Source organism: Telopea speciosissima, chromosome 8 (genome assembly GCF_018873765.1).
Source record: "Telopea speciosissima isolate NSW1024214 ecotype Mountain lineage chromosome 8, Tspe_v1, whole genome shotgun sequence".
Taxonomy (NCBI): domain Eukaryota; kingdom Viridiplantae; phylum Streptophyta; class Magnoliopsida; order Proteales; family Proteaceae; genus Telopea; species Telopea speciosissima.
The window spans coordinates 30,014,733-30,029,715 of record NC_057923.1 but is presented as its reverse complement, the minus strand read 5'-3'; positions in this window follow the sequence as shown (position 1 = coordinate 30,029,715).

Below are 14,983 nucleotides of genomic sequence, written 5' to 3'. Positions count from 1 at the left end.
GAAAGGAAGTTGAGTTCTCTGCACTTGTGCAAGGAACCAAGTTAGTGTTGGACTACTAGCAACAGTTCGAAGATCTGTTCCATTTTGCTCTGGAACACCTGAAGAGGGAAGTAAGTAAGACGAAGAAATTTGAGAAGGGACTTAAACCTGAGATCGGGTCTATCCTGTCAATTATGGATGTTCGAGATTACGTTCAGATGGTTGACAAGGCGAAGACTATGGAAGATAGATTGAAGGAGAAAGAAAAGGAGAAAGCTACAATGTCGCCCAGATTGGGTAAAAGGCCAAATAACTACCAAAACTTCGACTGGCCGAACAAGGTTTTTCGAGGAGCTAGTTTGAGCCCCAATCCGACTCCGTATCGTAGGCCAGATGTGGGTCAGAACCCTTTCCGCCCCACTTATAATCGGCATGTCCAACCAACCGCGAGTCAAGCAACAACAGTAACCTCGCCAACCCAACCAGCTACAAGCCAAGTAAGCCAAGCCTCATCACCGGCCGTTCCGTCCAACAGATGCTACGTGTGCAACAAAGAGGGACATATGGCTAGGGAATGCATGCACCGTAGATACAACACTTACTCGCCAAACCAGTCCTATGCTAGACCTTTTCAGCCACGGGACAATCGAACACGAGGAAAGGTATTCGCACTGACTAATGAAGAAGAGGAGGCAAACCCCGATGTACTGACAGGTAAGTCCACTGAACACTACTAAATTGTAGGGGATAACCTATGGATATGTGAAACCTATATTTATACAAACCCTATGTACCCTGAATGTCTCAACCATTCCTGCGTGAGTACTATTTAACTCGGGCGCATCCCACTCTTTCGTTTCTACTACCTTCGTGAGTAGGATGACTGATCAATTGAGGGACATCGGGCACGATTTAGTAGTTAGCATGCCGATAGGTAGTGTCGTGAGCTTGAAGGAAGTTTATGACCCTTGTCATGTAGAAATTTGTGGGAAGAACCTGACCGCATGTCTGATAAAGTTTGATATGAAGGACTTTGACATAATACTAGGCATGGATTGGCTATCTGCCTACAGAGCGAACGTCATGTGTATGGAGAAGAAGATTATATTCAAGTTAGTTGATGGATCGGTTTTCACCTACCAAAGTGAACCGATGAGGAAGCCCAAAAGAATAACCTTATCCACCCTTCAGGAGCGAAAGTTGTTGGATGAAGGATGTCAAGGCTTTTTGGCCACTGTGATGGACACCGAGGCAAAGATAAAGCCTTTGGAGGAACTTGACATCATCAAAGAATTTCTTGATGTTTTTTCGAAAGATCTGACCCAGCTACCGCCTGATCACGAGATGAAATTTGCGATTAATCTAATTCTTAGTGCAGCACAGGTATCCAAGGCACCGTATCGAATGGCACCTACTGAGTTGAAAGAAATGCGGGTCCAACTATAAGACTTGCTGAAGAAGGGTTTTATACGACCTAGCGTGTCTCCCTGGGGAGCACCCGTGCTATTCGTCAAGAAGAAGGATGGTAGTATGCGTTTGTGTATTGACTATCGTAAACTAAATAAACTGACGATCAAGAATCGATACCCACTGTCGCGCATTGATGACCTATTTGATCAACTACAGGGAGCAAGAGTTTTCTCCAAAATTGATCTTAGGTCCGGATACCACTAGTTGAAGATCAAGAGTGGAGATATTCATAAAATGGCATTTAGAACTCGATACGGACATTATGAATTTCTAGTCTTATCGTTCGGGTTAACCAATGCCCCGGCAATGTTCATGGATATGATGAATAGAGTGTTCCATGACGTATTGGACAAGTTCATCATTGTGTTTAACGCGATGACATTCTGGTGTACTCCAAGAGTGAAGAGGAGCATGCTCGACACCTTACCTTCTTGTTGCAGCGGTTGCGAGAACACCAGCTATATGCCAAGTTCAGCAAGTGTGAATTTTGGCTTCACCAAATTGGATTCTTGGGGCACATTGTTACCAAAGATGGCATCAAGGTAGACCCAGACAAAGTGAAGGTGGTTCTCGAGTGGGAGACTCTGAAGAATGCCACTGAGATCCGAAGTTTCTTGGGTTTGGCAGGATATTATCGCCGATTTATTGAAAATTTCTCACGCATCTCGGCGCCCATGACGATGCTAACAAAGAAAGGAGCAAAGTTTAAGCGAAACAATGCATGCGAGAAAAGTTTCCAAGAATTGAGAAACTGATTGGTGATGGCACCAGTTCTAACTATTCCCGATGGCACCGGAGGAATGGTGGTATACACCGACGCATCCAAAATAGGATTGGGTGGCGTCTTAATGCAGGAAGGTAAAGTGGTTGCCTATGCCTCAAGGCAGTTGAAGGAACACGAAAAGAACTACCCCACTCACGACTTAGAGTTGGTTGCGGTAGTCTTCGCGTTGAAGATATGGTGACATTACCTCTATGGTGAAAAGAGTGAGATCTTCAGCGATCACAAAAGTCTGAAGTATTTCTTCACCCAGAAGTAGCTGAATATGAGACATCGATAGTGGTTAGAATTGGTGAAGGACTACGATTGTGAGATCCAGTACCACTTTAGCAAGGCCAACGTAGTGGCTGATGCGTTAAGCAGGAAATCATAGACTGCATCTCTCGCTTCCTTGGTTGTAAGCGAGCAACTATTAGAAGACGCTCGAAAGTTTGACCTAGAGCTCTTGATTGAAGGAACGGCTACACAACTAGTAGCTATGGATATACAGTCGTCAATCTGAGAAGAGATAATTGAGAAGCAGCCTTTTGACCTCGAACTGGCTAAGATAATCTGGGAAGTGTAGCATGGTGTCCACAAGGACCTAGAATTTTTGCTGGCCCATGACAGGGCATTGAAGTTCAGAGATAGATTGTGCATGCCTGAAAATTACGAGGTACAAGACCAAATCCTTAAAGAGGCACATAACTCACCCTATTTGATCCACCCGGGAACCACAAAGATGTATAAGGATCTGAAGAAGTACTATTGGTGGATCGAGATGAAAGAAACCATAGCCATATACGTGTCCAAATGCCTCACCTGCCAACAAATAAAGGCGGAGAGACACCGACCGTATAGATTGTTGTAGCCACTCCCTATACTTGAATGGAAGTGGGAAAGAATTACCATGGATTTTGTGACAAATTTACCCAACACCAGGAAAGGGATGAATGCAATCTGGGTGATTGTAGATGGACTAACAAAGGCGGCTCACTTCATTCCCATTAGAATAAACTATTCGATTGAAAAGCTCACCCAACTATACATTGAGAATATAGTCTGCTTACACGGCGTGCCTGTCAGCATTGTATCTAATAGGGATCCCCGATTTACCTCAAGGTTTTGGAGAAGTCTACAAAAGGCACTGAGATCTCAACTAAATTTTAGTACAGCTTTCCATCCTCAGACGGACGGATAGTCCGAAAGAACAATCCAGACTTTGGAGGATATGCTCAGAGCCTGTATATTGGAAATGAACGACAGTTGGGATGCCCACATACCTTTGGTGGAATTTGCATACAACAATAGCTACCACTCCACCATTGGCATGGCACCGTATCAAGCTCTTTATGGTCGAAAGTGTCGGACCCCGTTGTATTGGGATGAAGTTGGAGAACGGAAGTATCTTGGGCTCGAGATGATACAAACAACCTGTGAGAAGGTGGATATCATCAGAGAGAAAATTAAAGCAGGCCAATCAAGACAGAAGAGTTATGCTAATCATCAGAGGAAGAATATTGAATTTAGAGTCGAAGAGAAGGTATTCCTCCGAGTGTCTCTAACGAAGGGATTGCTACACTTCAACAAGAAGGGCAAGCTGAGCCCAAGATTTATTGGTCCCTATAAAATCCTCAACAGAGTGGGACCTATAGCATACCGGCTGGCATTACTGCCATCCTTGCAAGGCGTCCATGATATTTTCCATGTGTCGGTGCTAAGGAAGTACATCAACAACCTGGCACAAGTACTCTCAGCTGAACCTGAACAGTTAGATGTGGATATGACCTATGAAGAATGGCCTACAGAGATAATGGACAAAAAAGAACATAACCACCGTAACTGCACGGTCGCATTCATTAAGGTTCGATGGGGAAACACTCCCATAGAGGAAGCATCGTGGGAACGCAAAGAGGAAATGCAGAAAAAGTATCCCCAACTCTTTGAGTTACAAGGTAAGCCAATTTTGAGGACGAAATTTTTGTAAGGTAGGGAGAAATGTCAAACCTCCCCCTAACTGGCTAGGAATTTTGAATGAAGGACAAGAACCCTTGGCCAATCCTCTAAGCACTCTGTGGAGTATCACACCAGTAGCTGATCCAATGGGAATGACCTCCTACATACTTGCCAGAAGGTGGATTGTAGCTCCATGCCACTGTAATGCACACTGCATAATGTACAGTTTGGACTCCAGGTATTCTCTCTCCTCTCCATAAATATGGGGCCCACACCTGGAAAGATGTGTATTGGACTCTGGGTGAGGTGTAAGTATAAGGCCTAAACATTGGGCCAAGCCCCTGTGCAAGCACAGTGAGATTACAACTTTGCTGTATTCTCTGGGTGATGCACTTGGCGATGCACCTATCACCCAATGAATCGCCTAGAGTGGTAAAATTGATTATTTTAAACTGCAGAGATGTGGGGACCACCCATACAGACCATGGACACCCCCCGTAGGGGGAGATGGGAGTCTTGGGAACCAAAAATTACCCTTGGACCCCTGTGGACCCCATCAGAATGGCCAGAATGGCCCAGAATCAGTTATAAGAATGCATTCTTAGGGTGGGGCCAGGCTGCCAAACAGGCATTATGCTGGGCTGGTCTATAAATAGACAGACCCAGCCCAGCATTTAAAGGCTTACACTGTTCAAATAGTGGGGAGGGAGAGAAGAGAGAAAAGAGAGAAAAAGAGAAGGAAAGGAAAGAGAAGAAGAGAGAAGAAGGAGGAACAACTATCCAGCCTTGATTCCAGCAACCTCAGTTCAATCTCAGGTACAAATCATACCCCTACATGCTGCCAATGCTGGTTCTCTGTCCTCTCCTTTGGATCTCTGCATATTGAAGGTGAAACTGGTCAAGGACAGCCCAGAACACCTGGGGTCTACCTTATACTGCCTCAGATCTGACATGCAAACCAATTGCATGGAAGATCTAAGTATTTTTATGTGATTTTTGCTACTGTTACTTACCTGAGACTGAGATCAGTCTCTTTGCCAGATTGCATTGCCTTATTGCACCCAGAACAGGCATTCTGGGCTTGGATTTGTACATACAAGCAAGTTCTTGCCTAGATCTTGGTGGGGACAGCCTACTGCTATGTAATCATTTCCATATTTATATCATTGATTTCATAGTTCCAAAGCAAATGTAAAGGAAGAAAAGCATTCAATTATCTTTACAGTGTTTAGCAGTATTACATCTATAAGAATGATTCATCTTCACTCACCTTGGCTAAGATCTACTTGTTCGAAAGATTGCCGGTTCTCAAAAGCACTTGATACGTGTCCTCAGGCAAGTTGTTATAGCCTAAGGTTAATTAAATCAAAAGCAATCATCAATCAGTGTTTAAATAGTCAAGGAGTCCAAGGGTACCCTTGGTCTAAGTTCTAAACCAAGGCCAGACTCAATTCTGGAATGACAGCAGTAGTGGTCGATTTAATCGACCTGTGGGAATCGACCAGTAGTGCTGGCATCAACAAAACTAAAAAGGATTTATGGAAATGAACATGGTTTCATTGTCAAACCTTACCCCCTGACTAGCTGGAATCTAACTGAAGTGCAGGAACCCCTGGCCAGGCCACCAGGATCACTATGGAGCATCACTCCACTCAATGGGATCAATGAGAATGCTTTGAACAGGTTTCCCTATATACCTGTTAGAAGATGGATAGCAAACCCTTGTACTTGCATAGCTCATAGACTGATGTATGACTTGGATCCCGGGTAATCTCTCTCCTCCCTAAATGGTGGGACCTACCTCTGAAAAATCATGTAAAAACTCATGGTGGGCATATGGGGACAATACCCTAACCCAGGGTCAAACCCCTGTGCAATCCCCCTTTGAATTCATGTTGCTGGAATTCACTGGGCCATGGCACTGGGCGATGTGGCAACGCCCAGAGACATCGCCCAATGGTTGTTTTTGCACATTTTTAATTATTAAAAATGTGGGGACCACCCCACTTGACCATGGACACCCTCTAGTGATAGAGGGGACTCTGAGGGACCACCTCATATCCCCGGTTCACTGCGGACCCCACCAGAGAGCCCAGAACTGAATAAAATCAGTTCCAAAAATTAGTTTTTAAAAGAGGGACTAAAGGCAAACAGGCCTTAGTTGGCCTTAGGCTATAAATAGGAGGCCATGGGCTCATTTTAGAACCCTTGGCAGAAACTGAATCCGAAAGAGAGAAGAAAGGAAAAAAGAGAGAGAAAAGAGAGGAAGGGAAGGAAGAAGGAAGGAAGGGGGAAGGAAGGAGACCAACTGCAGCCATTCTAGCTTGCAATCGAACCTCCCTCAGCCATTTTCAGGTATAAAAATCCCCTGTATACCTGCTGCCTTTTGTTTCCTCCCTGTTCTTGCTATGTTCTGTACCCTGGGCAGCCCAGACAAGCTAGGGTTTGCCCAATCTTGGTCCAGATCAGCCATGCAGACCTTGTGCATGGTAGATCTGGGTTTTTCTATGAAAATCAATATTGAGTTATGCTGCTGCCTTGGCTGAAATCTGGCTGTGCATGGCTGCACTACCCAGCTCCCCTTCTGGCTAATGGATTGAAGCCCAGATTGCAAGCTAGGGCAGCAGAGACCAAACCCTAGATGGTTGCAGCCCTGAAACCCTATTGAACATGTATATCCAGCCTTGCTTGTGGCTGAATCCAAGATTTCAGGTTTGCCAAAACCCTGAATACTATTCACCAGGGTTATTTGGGTAGCCACAGTCAGCCTGACTAGAACCCTGATGATGCAATCGACTGGACCATGAGATAGACCACTGCAAGGGCTACCCATATCCTTAAACATGCAGAGGATCAAGTGTGGGCTCAGCCCTACAGGCCCCACCTTGGAAACTCAGCCTAAGGTCGATTCTGCAGGCACTGGGCGATGCAGCAAGGCCCAGTGTAAGGCCCAGTGATGGAATCTTTCAGAAATAAAGGGGCAGATCTATAATTTCCTGATGGCCTTGATCCCTGGACACTATGGGATGTAGGAAATGATAAAAATGCCCTTCACCCACATCTGTCCATAAATGAAAAATATTTTGGAACCCTAAGTGGTCCCCGCATGTGACTGTGTACTACTGTGTTTAATTCTACATCACTGACTTAAAGTGGACAACAGTGTATTTTTGTCATAGACTATTGTGGGACCATATTTTGACCTAGTGGCAGGTACTGGTATTACAAATGATCAATTTGCCCCTGTGCCCTAGCACTGGCCCATGCACCGAAACATGACCTAAGGCCCGGTATAAGGCTCAGTGATTCCAAGAGTGAACCAATTGAACTCCGGGTCAACTCAGTAAATTAGGGTAACCCTAGGACCACCAGTGTAGAGCTGATAACTTAACATGGCAACTTTTGATTTACATCTAGGACTTGATCCCGTGCTCGAGGACAACAATCAGACAACTGCTGGAACTGAATTTGTGACTGAGTACCTAGAGCCAAGTACTAGTGAGTGAATAATACTATCGTATGTGCAAATGTAATTATGATCTGATGCCGGCTATTAATAATTGAATCATGAATGCTGTGTTATTTATTTATAATTCAAGTTACTCAAATCACTGCATAATGTCTGTTTGTTGATCAACACTGTGAATTCTATATGATGGTTGTGATTGCTAGACTAGATGCCGTACTGGGCTTGGAAATGGGGCCTGTGGTAGCCCGTATTATGGGGTACGGTTGACACCGTTGGACTCATACGATGCCATATAGACATGGGGCTAGAGTTTCATTACCCGAGCCACGAACCCTTGCCAGTAGGGGTTGAGGTGCTGGATGCTTGGGGGGACAATTATCAGGGAGTGAAAAAAAAAATAATAAAAGAACACCGGAATGGTGCATAAATAAAAGAACACTGGAATGGTGCATGAGGGAAGAAATGGTTGTTCCCCTGGATAATCATAGAGGGCTGGTCGGGCCGACCTTGGTGAACGAATGCGGGGGCTGACCAGTCTTCTCAAACAACTTAATGGGTGTATCGCGAGAAGGGGTTAGAAGCCCGCACCAGGGATACATGTATTGGGGGTTGTAGTGGCAAGACCAGACTTAGTTGTAATGATAGGTGGATAATAATAAAATCTGGACTTGCATATCATGTAGATCATGTGAACTGTGGATTGTGATTGCATGTGCACGCATGATTGATGTTATTTGCTCACGAGCTCGGTGGGGCTCACACTCTATTATATGTCATTTCTTTTTAGATGATCTTGCAGGTGGATGCCGCTGTGGCATGGTGGGCCATCTCGAGGAGGAGAGTTTTGGTTATTTTGACGATGTTGGTGTGGACCCCGACGGAGGTCATACCGATTCTGCGTACATTTTCGATGGTTGTTGATGAAGGCCATTGAAGCGTGCATGTGATGTTTTGACTGAGGACTCCTTTTGGGTTTTCTGGAGTTATCCCCGTTTTGACTTAGTTATTGCAGTTTTCTTTTCTTTGTTTGGGGGAGGCTGAGAATGCTCGCCCTGTATATATTTTCGTATGTACTTATCAGCTTTTGTTTCTTTGTTGTGGGTTGTGTGTGCCCGGGAGATGTACCAAATAAGACTTTATATGTATATATTATCACCATTTCCCGTATCGCTATGCTTCCATTTACTTTTGAATTGTAGACGTCCTGCATTACTCTGATCTTACTTATGGTTAAGATGTGGATGTGGTTTCATGAATGCAAGCACTACTTCTACATCCGTGGGATTTGGCGGATTGCCGTTACACAATTCGGATCACCTACCCAATCCTCCTAGGGGGTGATTTGGGGTGTGACATTCACACCACAGGGTTTTCAGGTAATAGGCCAGTGGTTTCTATAGGGTTTGGGTCAGGATCTCATCCACAATTTGTATTGGTTGATCCAATCACTTCCTGGGAGTCAAATTGTTACCAAAAGGCAGCAATAGGGCTGAAATGGTATGGTTTCCTCTTGGTTTACACAAATGGCCTCCCACATGATGTCTCAGGACATGGGGTTGACTTGGTTCAAACCTAGTGCAAGGTTCTGGTAGTGGTCGATCCAATCGACCTATGGGAATCGACCCTTCACTGTACAACTCAAGAATTTTGAAAGCTTTTAGTGTTTAAGATTGATTCTACTGATCTAAGGTTGATAAAAATGATTAGGGAGCATAGGTAGGCTACTTCCATGCCAAGTTTCATAATCCAAAGGGAAGATTGAACATGCATGGGGGGGTTTGGGGTTTATGGTTCACATAGCCAACATGCATGGGTTTCATACACATGGTTCTACAGAATACATTCAAAAAATGGTTTGATTAGCTCTAAATTAGTACTGCTATACATGTTTGATCATGGAATTGACATGCATTCAAAGGACATGTCCTACACCATTAGCTATAGTCTAGACTTATCATATGGCATGGCAAGCTTGCTATTCCTAAGCTAGAGCAATTTCCATGGTAATCTGAGTTCAAAGAAAAATAGAGATGGGGTGTAAAGGAGTAGATCTTCACATGCATGCAAGAGTTTCTAGCATCTAAGAAAGAAATACATGAAAATTCATATATAGGCATGATGGATCATGAGTGCATAGCAAGGTCATGAAGTTGGCTGTAATCAACACCTAAGAATAGCATGGAGGTTAAGGAAAATCGGGCCTACTAATATTACCTCAAGTATGCTAAGCTCAAGGATGGATTCCTAGCTCCTCCTTCCTCTTCTCCTTCTTTCCTTTTCCCCCTCCTCTTTCTCTCCTCTTTGTGAGATAACCTAGAGGGGGTTAATAGGTTATCAATAGTGAAATATTAACCTTTTTAAAATTTTCTTTGATTAAGACAAGATAGATAGAAATAAATATTCTAAGAGAATAACACATAAGATTTATAGTGGTTCGGCTAACCTAGCCTACATCCACTCTTCTCAACCTTGAGAGAATTTTACTAGCTTCTTTCTTTCAGTACAATAGGTGGGAAGGACATCTTTACAATCTTTTTCATAGGATAAGAGGATCCTAACTCTTTTTTACAGGATAAGAGGATCCCAACGAGTTAATCTAAGTACAGTCTAGATTAACACACTAATGCTTTCTTGACTCAAAAGCATAAACAATACAATAAAGAAAATATAAGAATTACCTAGACAAGGAGTGTAACATGTACTCCTTGAAAGTGATAAATGATATGCAATGATGCTCAATGCTTTGACTTTCTTTAGAATTTCTCTTTAGAATGAAAGCTTGTAAGATCTTGAGTGTTGAAGTCAAACTAGAATGATCTTGATGGAGATAACTTGACTTCAATTAATAGGACTTTAGAATGACTTTTTACCTCTCATAAAAGTACTATTTTGGACTGTATTAGATAAGTGAAAAGCTCTCATAAGTCCTTTATTTATAGGGTCATTTAATGCACTAAAAACATGTGCAAAATGAGCTCTAACGGATCTATTTTTTATCCATCTGGTCGACCTGAAGAATGATCCGGTCTATTCTTCAGGTCGACCGGATTATAGCCATTAGAAAAATATAGCTGCTAGAAGATAAAAAGGCATCCGATCGTAGTCTGGTCGACCGGACCATCGTCCCACTTGATTTGGTTGACCGGACCAAGTCACGGGTACGATTCTATAATGCTGTTGCCAGCATCTGGATAGAATCGGTTCTGAGATTCGATCGACCGGATCACAGTCTCATTCCCCTGTTATGCTTATTTCTAACAGTTCTGACTGTGGGGTTTCACAGGGTTTTGTTCCAACCTTTTTTCAACATTTTCTAAGGTCATTTGGGTTCAAGTACAACCTCATAAGGTCTCTATATGATGCAAATTCAATTTCATTAAGATTATGCAAATGCAAATGCAAGTATGCAAGTGTGTGTGTATTTGTAAGTGTGCATAAGCATCTTTAAGAAGGTCTTCATCTTGAATTCTTCAAGTGATGTTCTTAAATCTTGAATCTTCATTTTTCAATTATTCTTTAGTGAGAATAGTGAGGTGTCTTCAAAGTCTTGATCTTTCAAGCTTTGTCTTGAACATCCTTGTGCTTTATGTCCTTCAATTTCTTGGCTTGATCTTCTTGGTTCCATCATTAAACCTATTGACATATTTATACACAATGGCTTGTGCCAACACGCTTGTTATCATCAAAACAATCATGGAGGTAGGGAAGGTTTTCCCAACAATCTCCCCCTTTTTGATGATGACAAATAAATGATTTAGCAATGATATATATAATGCAATATGCTATAATCAAGACAAGAATCTCATAAAAGAAATACAATCTTCAAAGTTAGAAGGCTTTCTCCCCATTCAATATGTATCCATAAGCAAGATAAATGTCCATTTTCTTTCTCCCCAAAAGGTACTCCAAATTAATAAACTTAATTCAAATCATAAAACTTTCTCCTCCTTTTGTCAACAACAAAAAGGAGTAGAGAAGCTCCCCTACATTAGAGAATCTCATGCAACAATTATAAAGCAAGAATTATAAGAACAAGCATAAGCATAAGTATTAACCATACTCCTCCCAAGAGTATATGCATCATACCAAATAAGTTTTAAAATCATAAAATTAGTAGCTTAAAGTTTAGACAGCTTAGACAAGTGGCTTAAAAGTTCAAAAGAGGGTACACATTGTCTTGAAAAATAGATTACAAATAAAGAAACTAATCATGTGCAGGAGGTGGAGGTAGAGGAGTCAAGCGAGAATGCTGAGTGAGCATCTGTAGGTGAGTCATAATCTCCCTATTCTCATCACGAAGTGCACTAAACTGATTATCAAATCCCTGAACGTGGGTGTCCAGCTTCTCTTGAAAAGCAGCAAATTCAGTCCTAGTCACATAGTCACCATCAACATCGTCATCTTCATCTTCATCTTCACTATCAATGATAGGTTCTGAGGTTTTCTTGCGCCTTGCTTGGCAAGGGGGAGGAGAAATAGAAGAGCCAGAAGGAATACCCATCTTCTTCAGGGTAGAGGAATCAATAGCACATGGTTTGGTAGCAAAAAATTCATCAGAGAAATCTACCTCAAAGTGCTTGAAAATAATGGTTAAAAGATGACAATAGGGAAGGCTTCCCTTGTGGTCTTTCTCAATAACAATTTCCATTGTCCTCATAATGATGTAAGGAAGACTAATCTGATTGGAGGTAGCAATGCTCCAAATGAGGTAGGCCTAAAAATGATTTACTGCATCTTTGTGTCCACCAATAGGGAGTATATTATAGGTCAGAATGAGATTGACCTCCGTAGAAATGTCATGTAGCTGAATAGTAGTGAGTCCCTTGGGTTCTCCTTAATAATCCTTGAAAATAGAACCATAAACCTCATGGACATTCATGAAGTCATCAGGGCTGGTTTTGATTTGGAGATATTTTTGGTCCCCAAGGTCACTGACACCAATGATTTGGGCAAGGTCATCCATATCATAAGTAATTTCTTTCCCCTTGCCATAAGAGGTGATAGTATATCCTTTATCTTCACCCACAACTCTAAGATTGCAATAGAATAGTTGAACAAGTCTAGGAAAATGAATTTCTTAGGGATAGAGAACAACATCCCATCCTAACATTTCAAATGGAGTATGAATCTCAGAAGGAAGAACACTGTTAAGTTGAGAAACACTTACAAATCTTTCCCTAATGAGTTTCTTCTTGGAGAAGATAACCCAATAGATGGAAGCCTCTTTGGAGATGAACAAGTTTCCATCAAATTGATCCTTCTTTGAAGCAACACTCTTTCTGTTCCTTAAGGATTCTCCTTTGTGTGCCATTGGAAAAGTTAGGGATAGGCAACGACCCCGTGGCATGTTACAGTCATTGCCCATGCCAGAATGGAATTGGGAGCATGTTATTATGGACTTCATTACAGGATTACCCAGTACACCTAGGGACGTTGATGCTATATGGGTTATTGTGGATAGGTTGATGAAGATGGCTCATTTTATCCCAATTAAAGTCACCTATTCTATGGATGAATTGGCCCGCATGCATATTGACAACGTGGTTCGCCTACATGGAGTTCCAGTTAGCATTATCTTAGATCGGGATCCCAGGTTTACGTCCAAGTTTTGGGGCAGATTCCAAAGAGCTATGGGTACCCCATTCAGTTTTAGTACTACTTGCCATCCACAAACCAATGGTCAATCGGAAAGAACAATACAGACATTGGAAGACATGCTTCGAGCTTATGCGATTGATACACAGGGCAACTAGGATGAGCATATTTCTCTTATTGAGTTCACCTATAACAACAGTTACCAAGCTACTATCGGGATGGCACCCTTTGAAGCGCAGTATGGGAAGAAGTGCTGAACTCCATTATATTGGGACGAAGTAGGTGAGTAACGAATTCTTGGGCCGAAACTGATCCAAGCAACCTGTGAGAAGGTGGATTTGATCCACGAGCGTATTAAAGCTGCCTAGTCTAGGCAGAAGGGCTATGTAGATCAAAGGCGAAAGAATTTGGAGCTCCTCATTGGTGACAAAGTATTTCTCAAAGTGTCGCCTACTAAAGGCGTGATGTGGTTCAGTAAGAAGGGCAAGCTGAGCCCGAGATATATTGGACCTTATGAGATTCTTGCGAAGGTTGGGCCAATGGCTTATAGATTGGCGCTTCCACCATCCTTGGATGGCATGCACGACATCTTCCATCTATCGATGTTGTGAAAGTATGTGCATGACCCTAGTCATATTCTATCTCAGGAACCACCAGAGCTGGCAGCAGATATGTCTTATAAAGAACAACCTGAGAAGATCTTAGACAGTAAAGTGGTGAATCTCCGCAACAGACCTAATCATTATGTCAAGGTGAAGTGGTGCAACCACACAAAAGAAAAAGCGTCTTAGGAAGCCGAGGTGAAAATGCGAGCCAAGTACCCTTCCCTTGGATTCCTACAAGGTACGACAATTTCAAGGATGAAATTTTTTATAAGGTGGGGAGGATGTTACACCCGTGCCTGGATTTACTATTTAATAATGTTTTTTCTCTCGTATGATGTGTAGATTCTACTATCGTGTACGCTGCCGAGTTGTTTTCACTTGTGATCAAACCTAGCCACAAGATTATTGACCAGTTCACGGGCCTGCCTGTGGAGGAGAGGTTCCTTAACTGGCAGTGGGGAAGATTTATCGATGGTGATTTAGTCGATCATCCCCTAGCACGAGTCCGCAAAGTGAGGAGTACCAAAAGGCGTACCCTGTGTCCCCATAATTAGATACCTCCTTTGACGATGAACTTAGTATCGCGATCGGGAAACTATTCGGGATCACGAAGGACACGTTGTGACGGCCGAATGGTAAGATATTAACCTTGTGGATGATACTATACCTTACTCTAGTTGACCTTGAAGTGTGGGCCAAAGCCTGATCGAATTCCTTTTGTTTCTGCCCTTGCAGTAGCAACAGTCGCACTAGCGGACTCACCAAGACTGAATCTAACCGTTAGTCCGCCTGTGCTGTCTATGGACTTTATGTGTTTTCCTTGTGTGGGACCCACACCCCGCACCTCGGACACTCTATTTTAGCCTTTTGGACGAGGTTGGTCTAGTCCTTGATTTCCTTGGTTTGTGGGTTTACCATTTGGGTGGACCCATTGGCTAAATAAACCTTTTAATGGGTTTTAACCTTAAAGGCCCAAATCCAAATAGACCTTAGAGGGGAGATTAGTCTTAAAATCAAGCCTAATACTCTCAAGTCTCTTTTACTTCTCTATTCACCTACCCCCAAACCATTGGAGCTGTGGGAGCATTGAAGGCTTGGAGAAGAAAAACTTTGAGAGGCTGTGGAAGTGGAAGACATTGATTGGTCCAA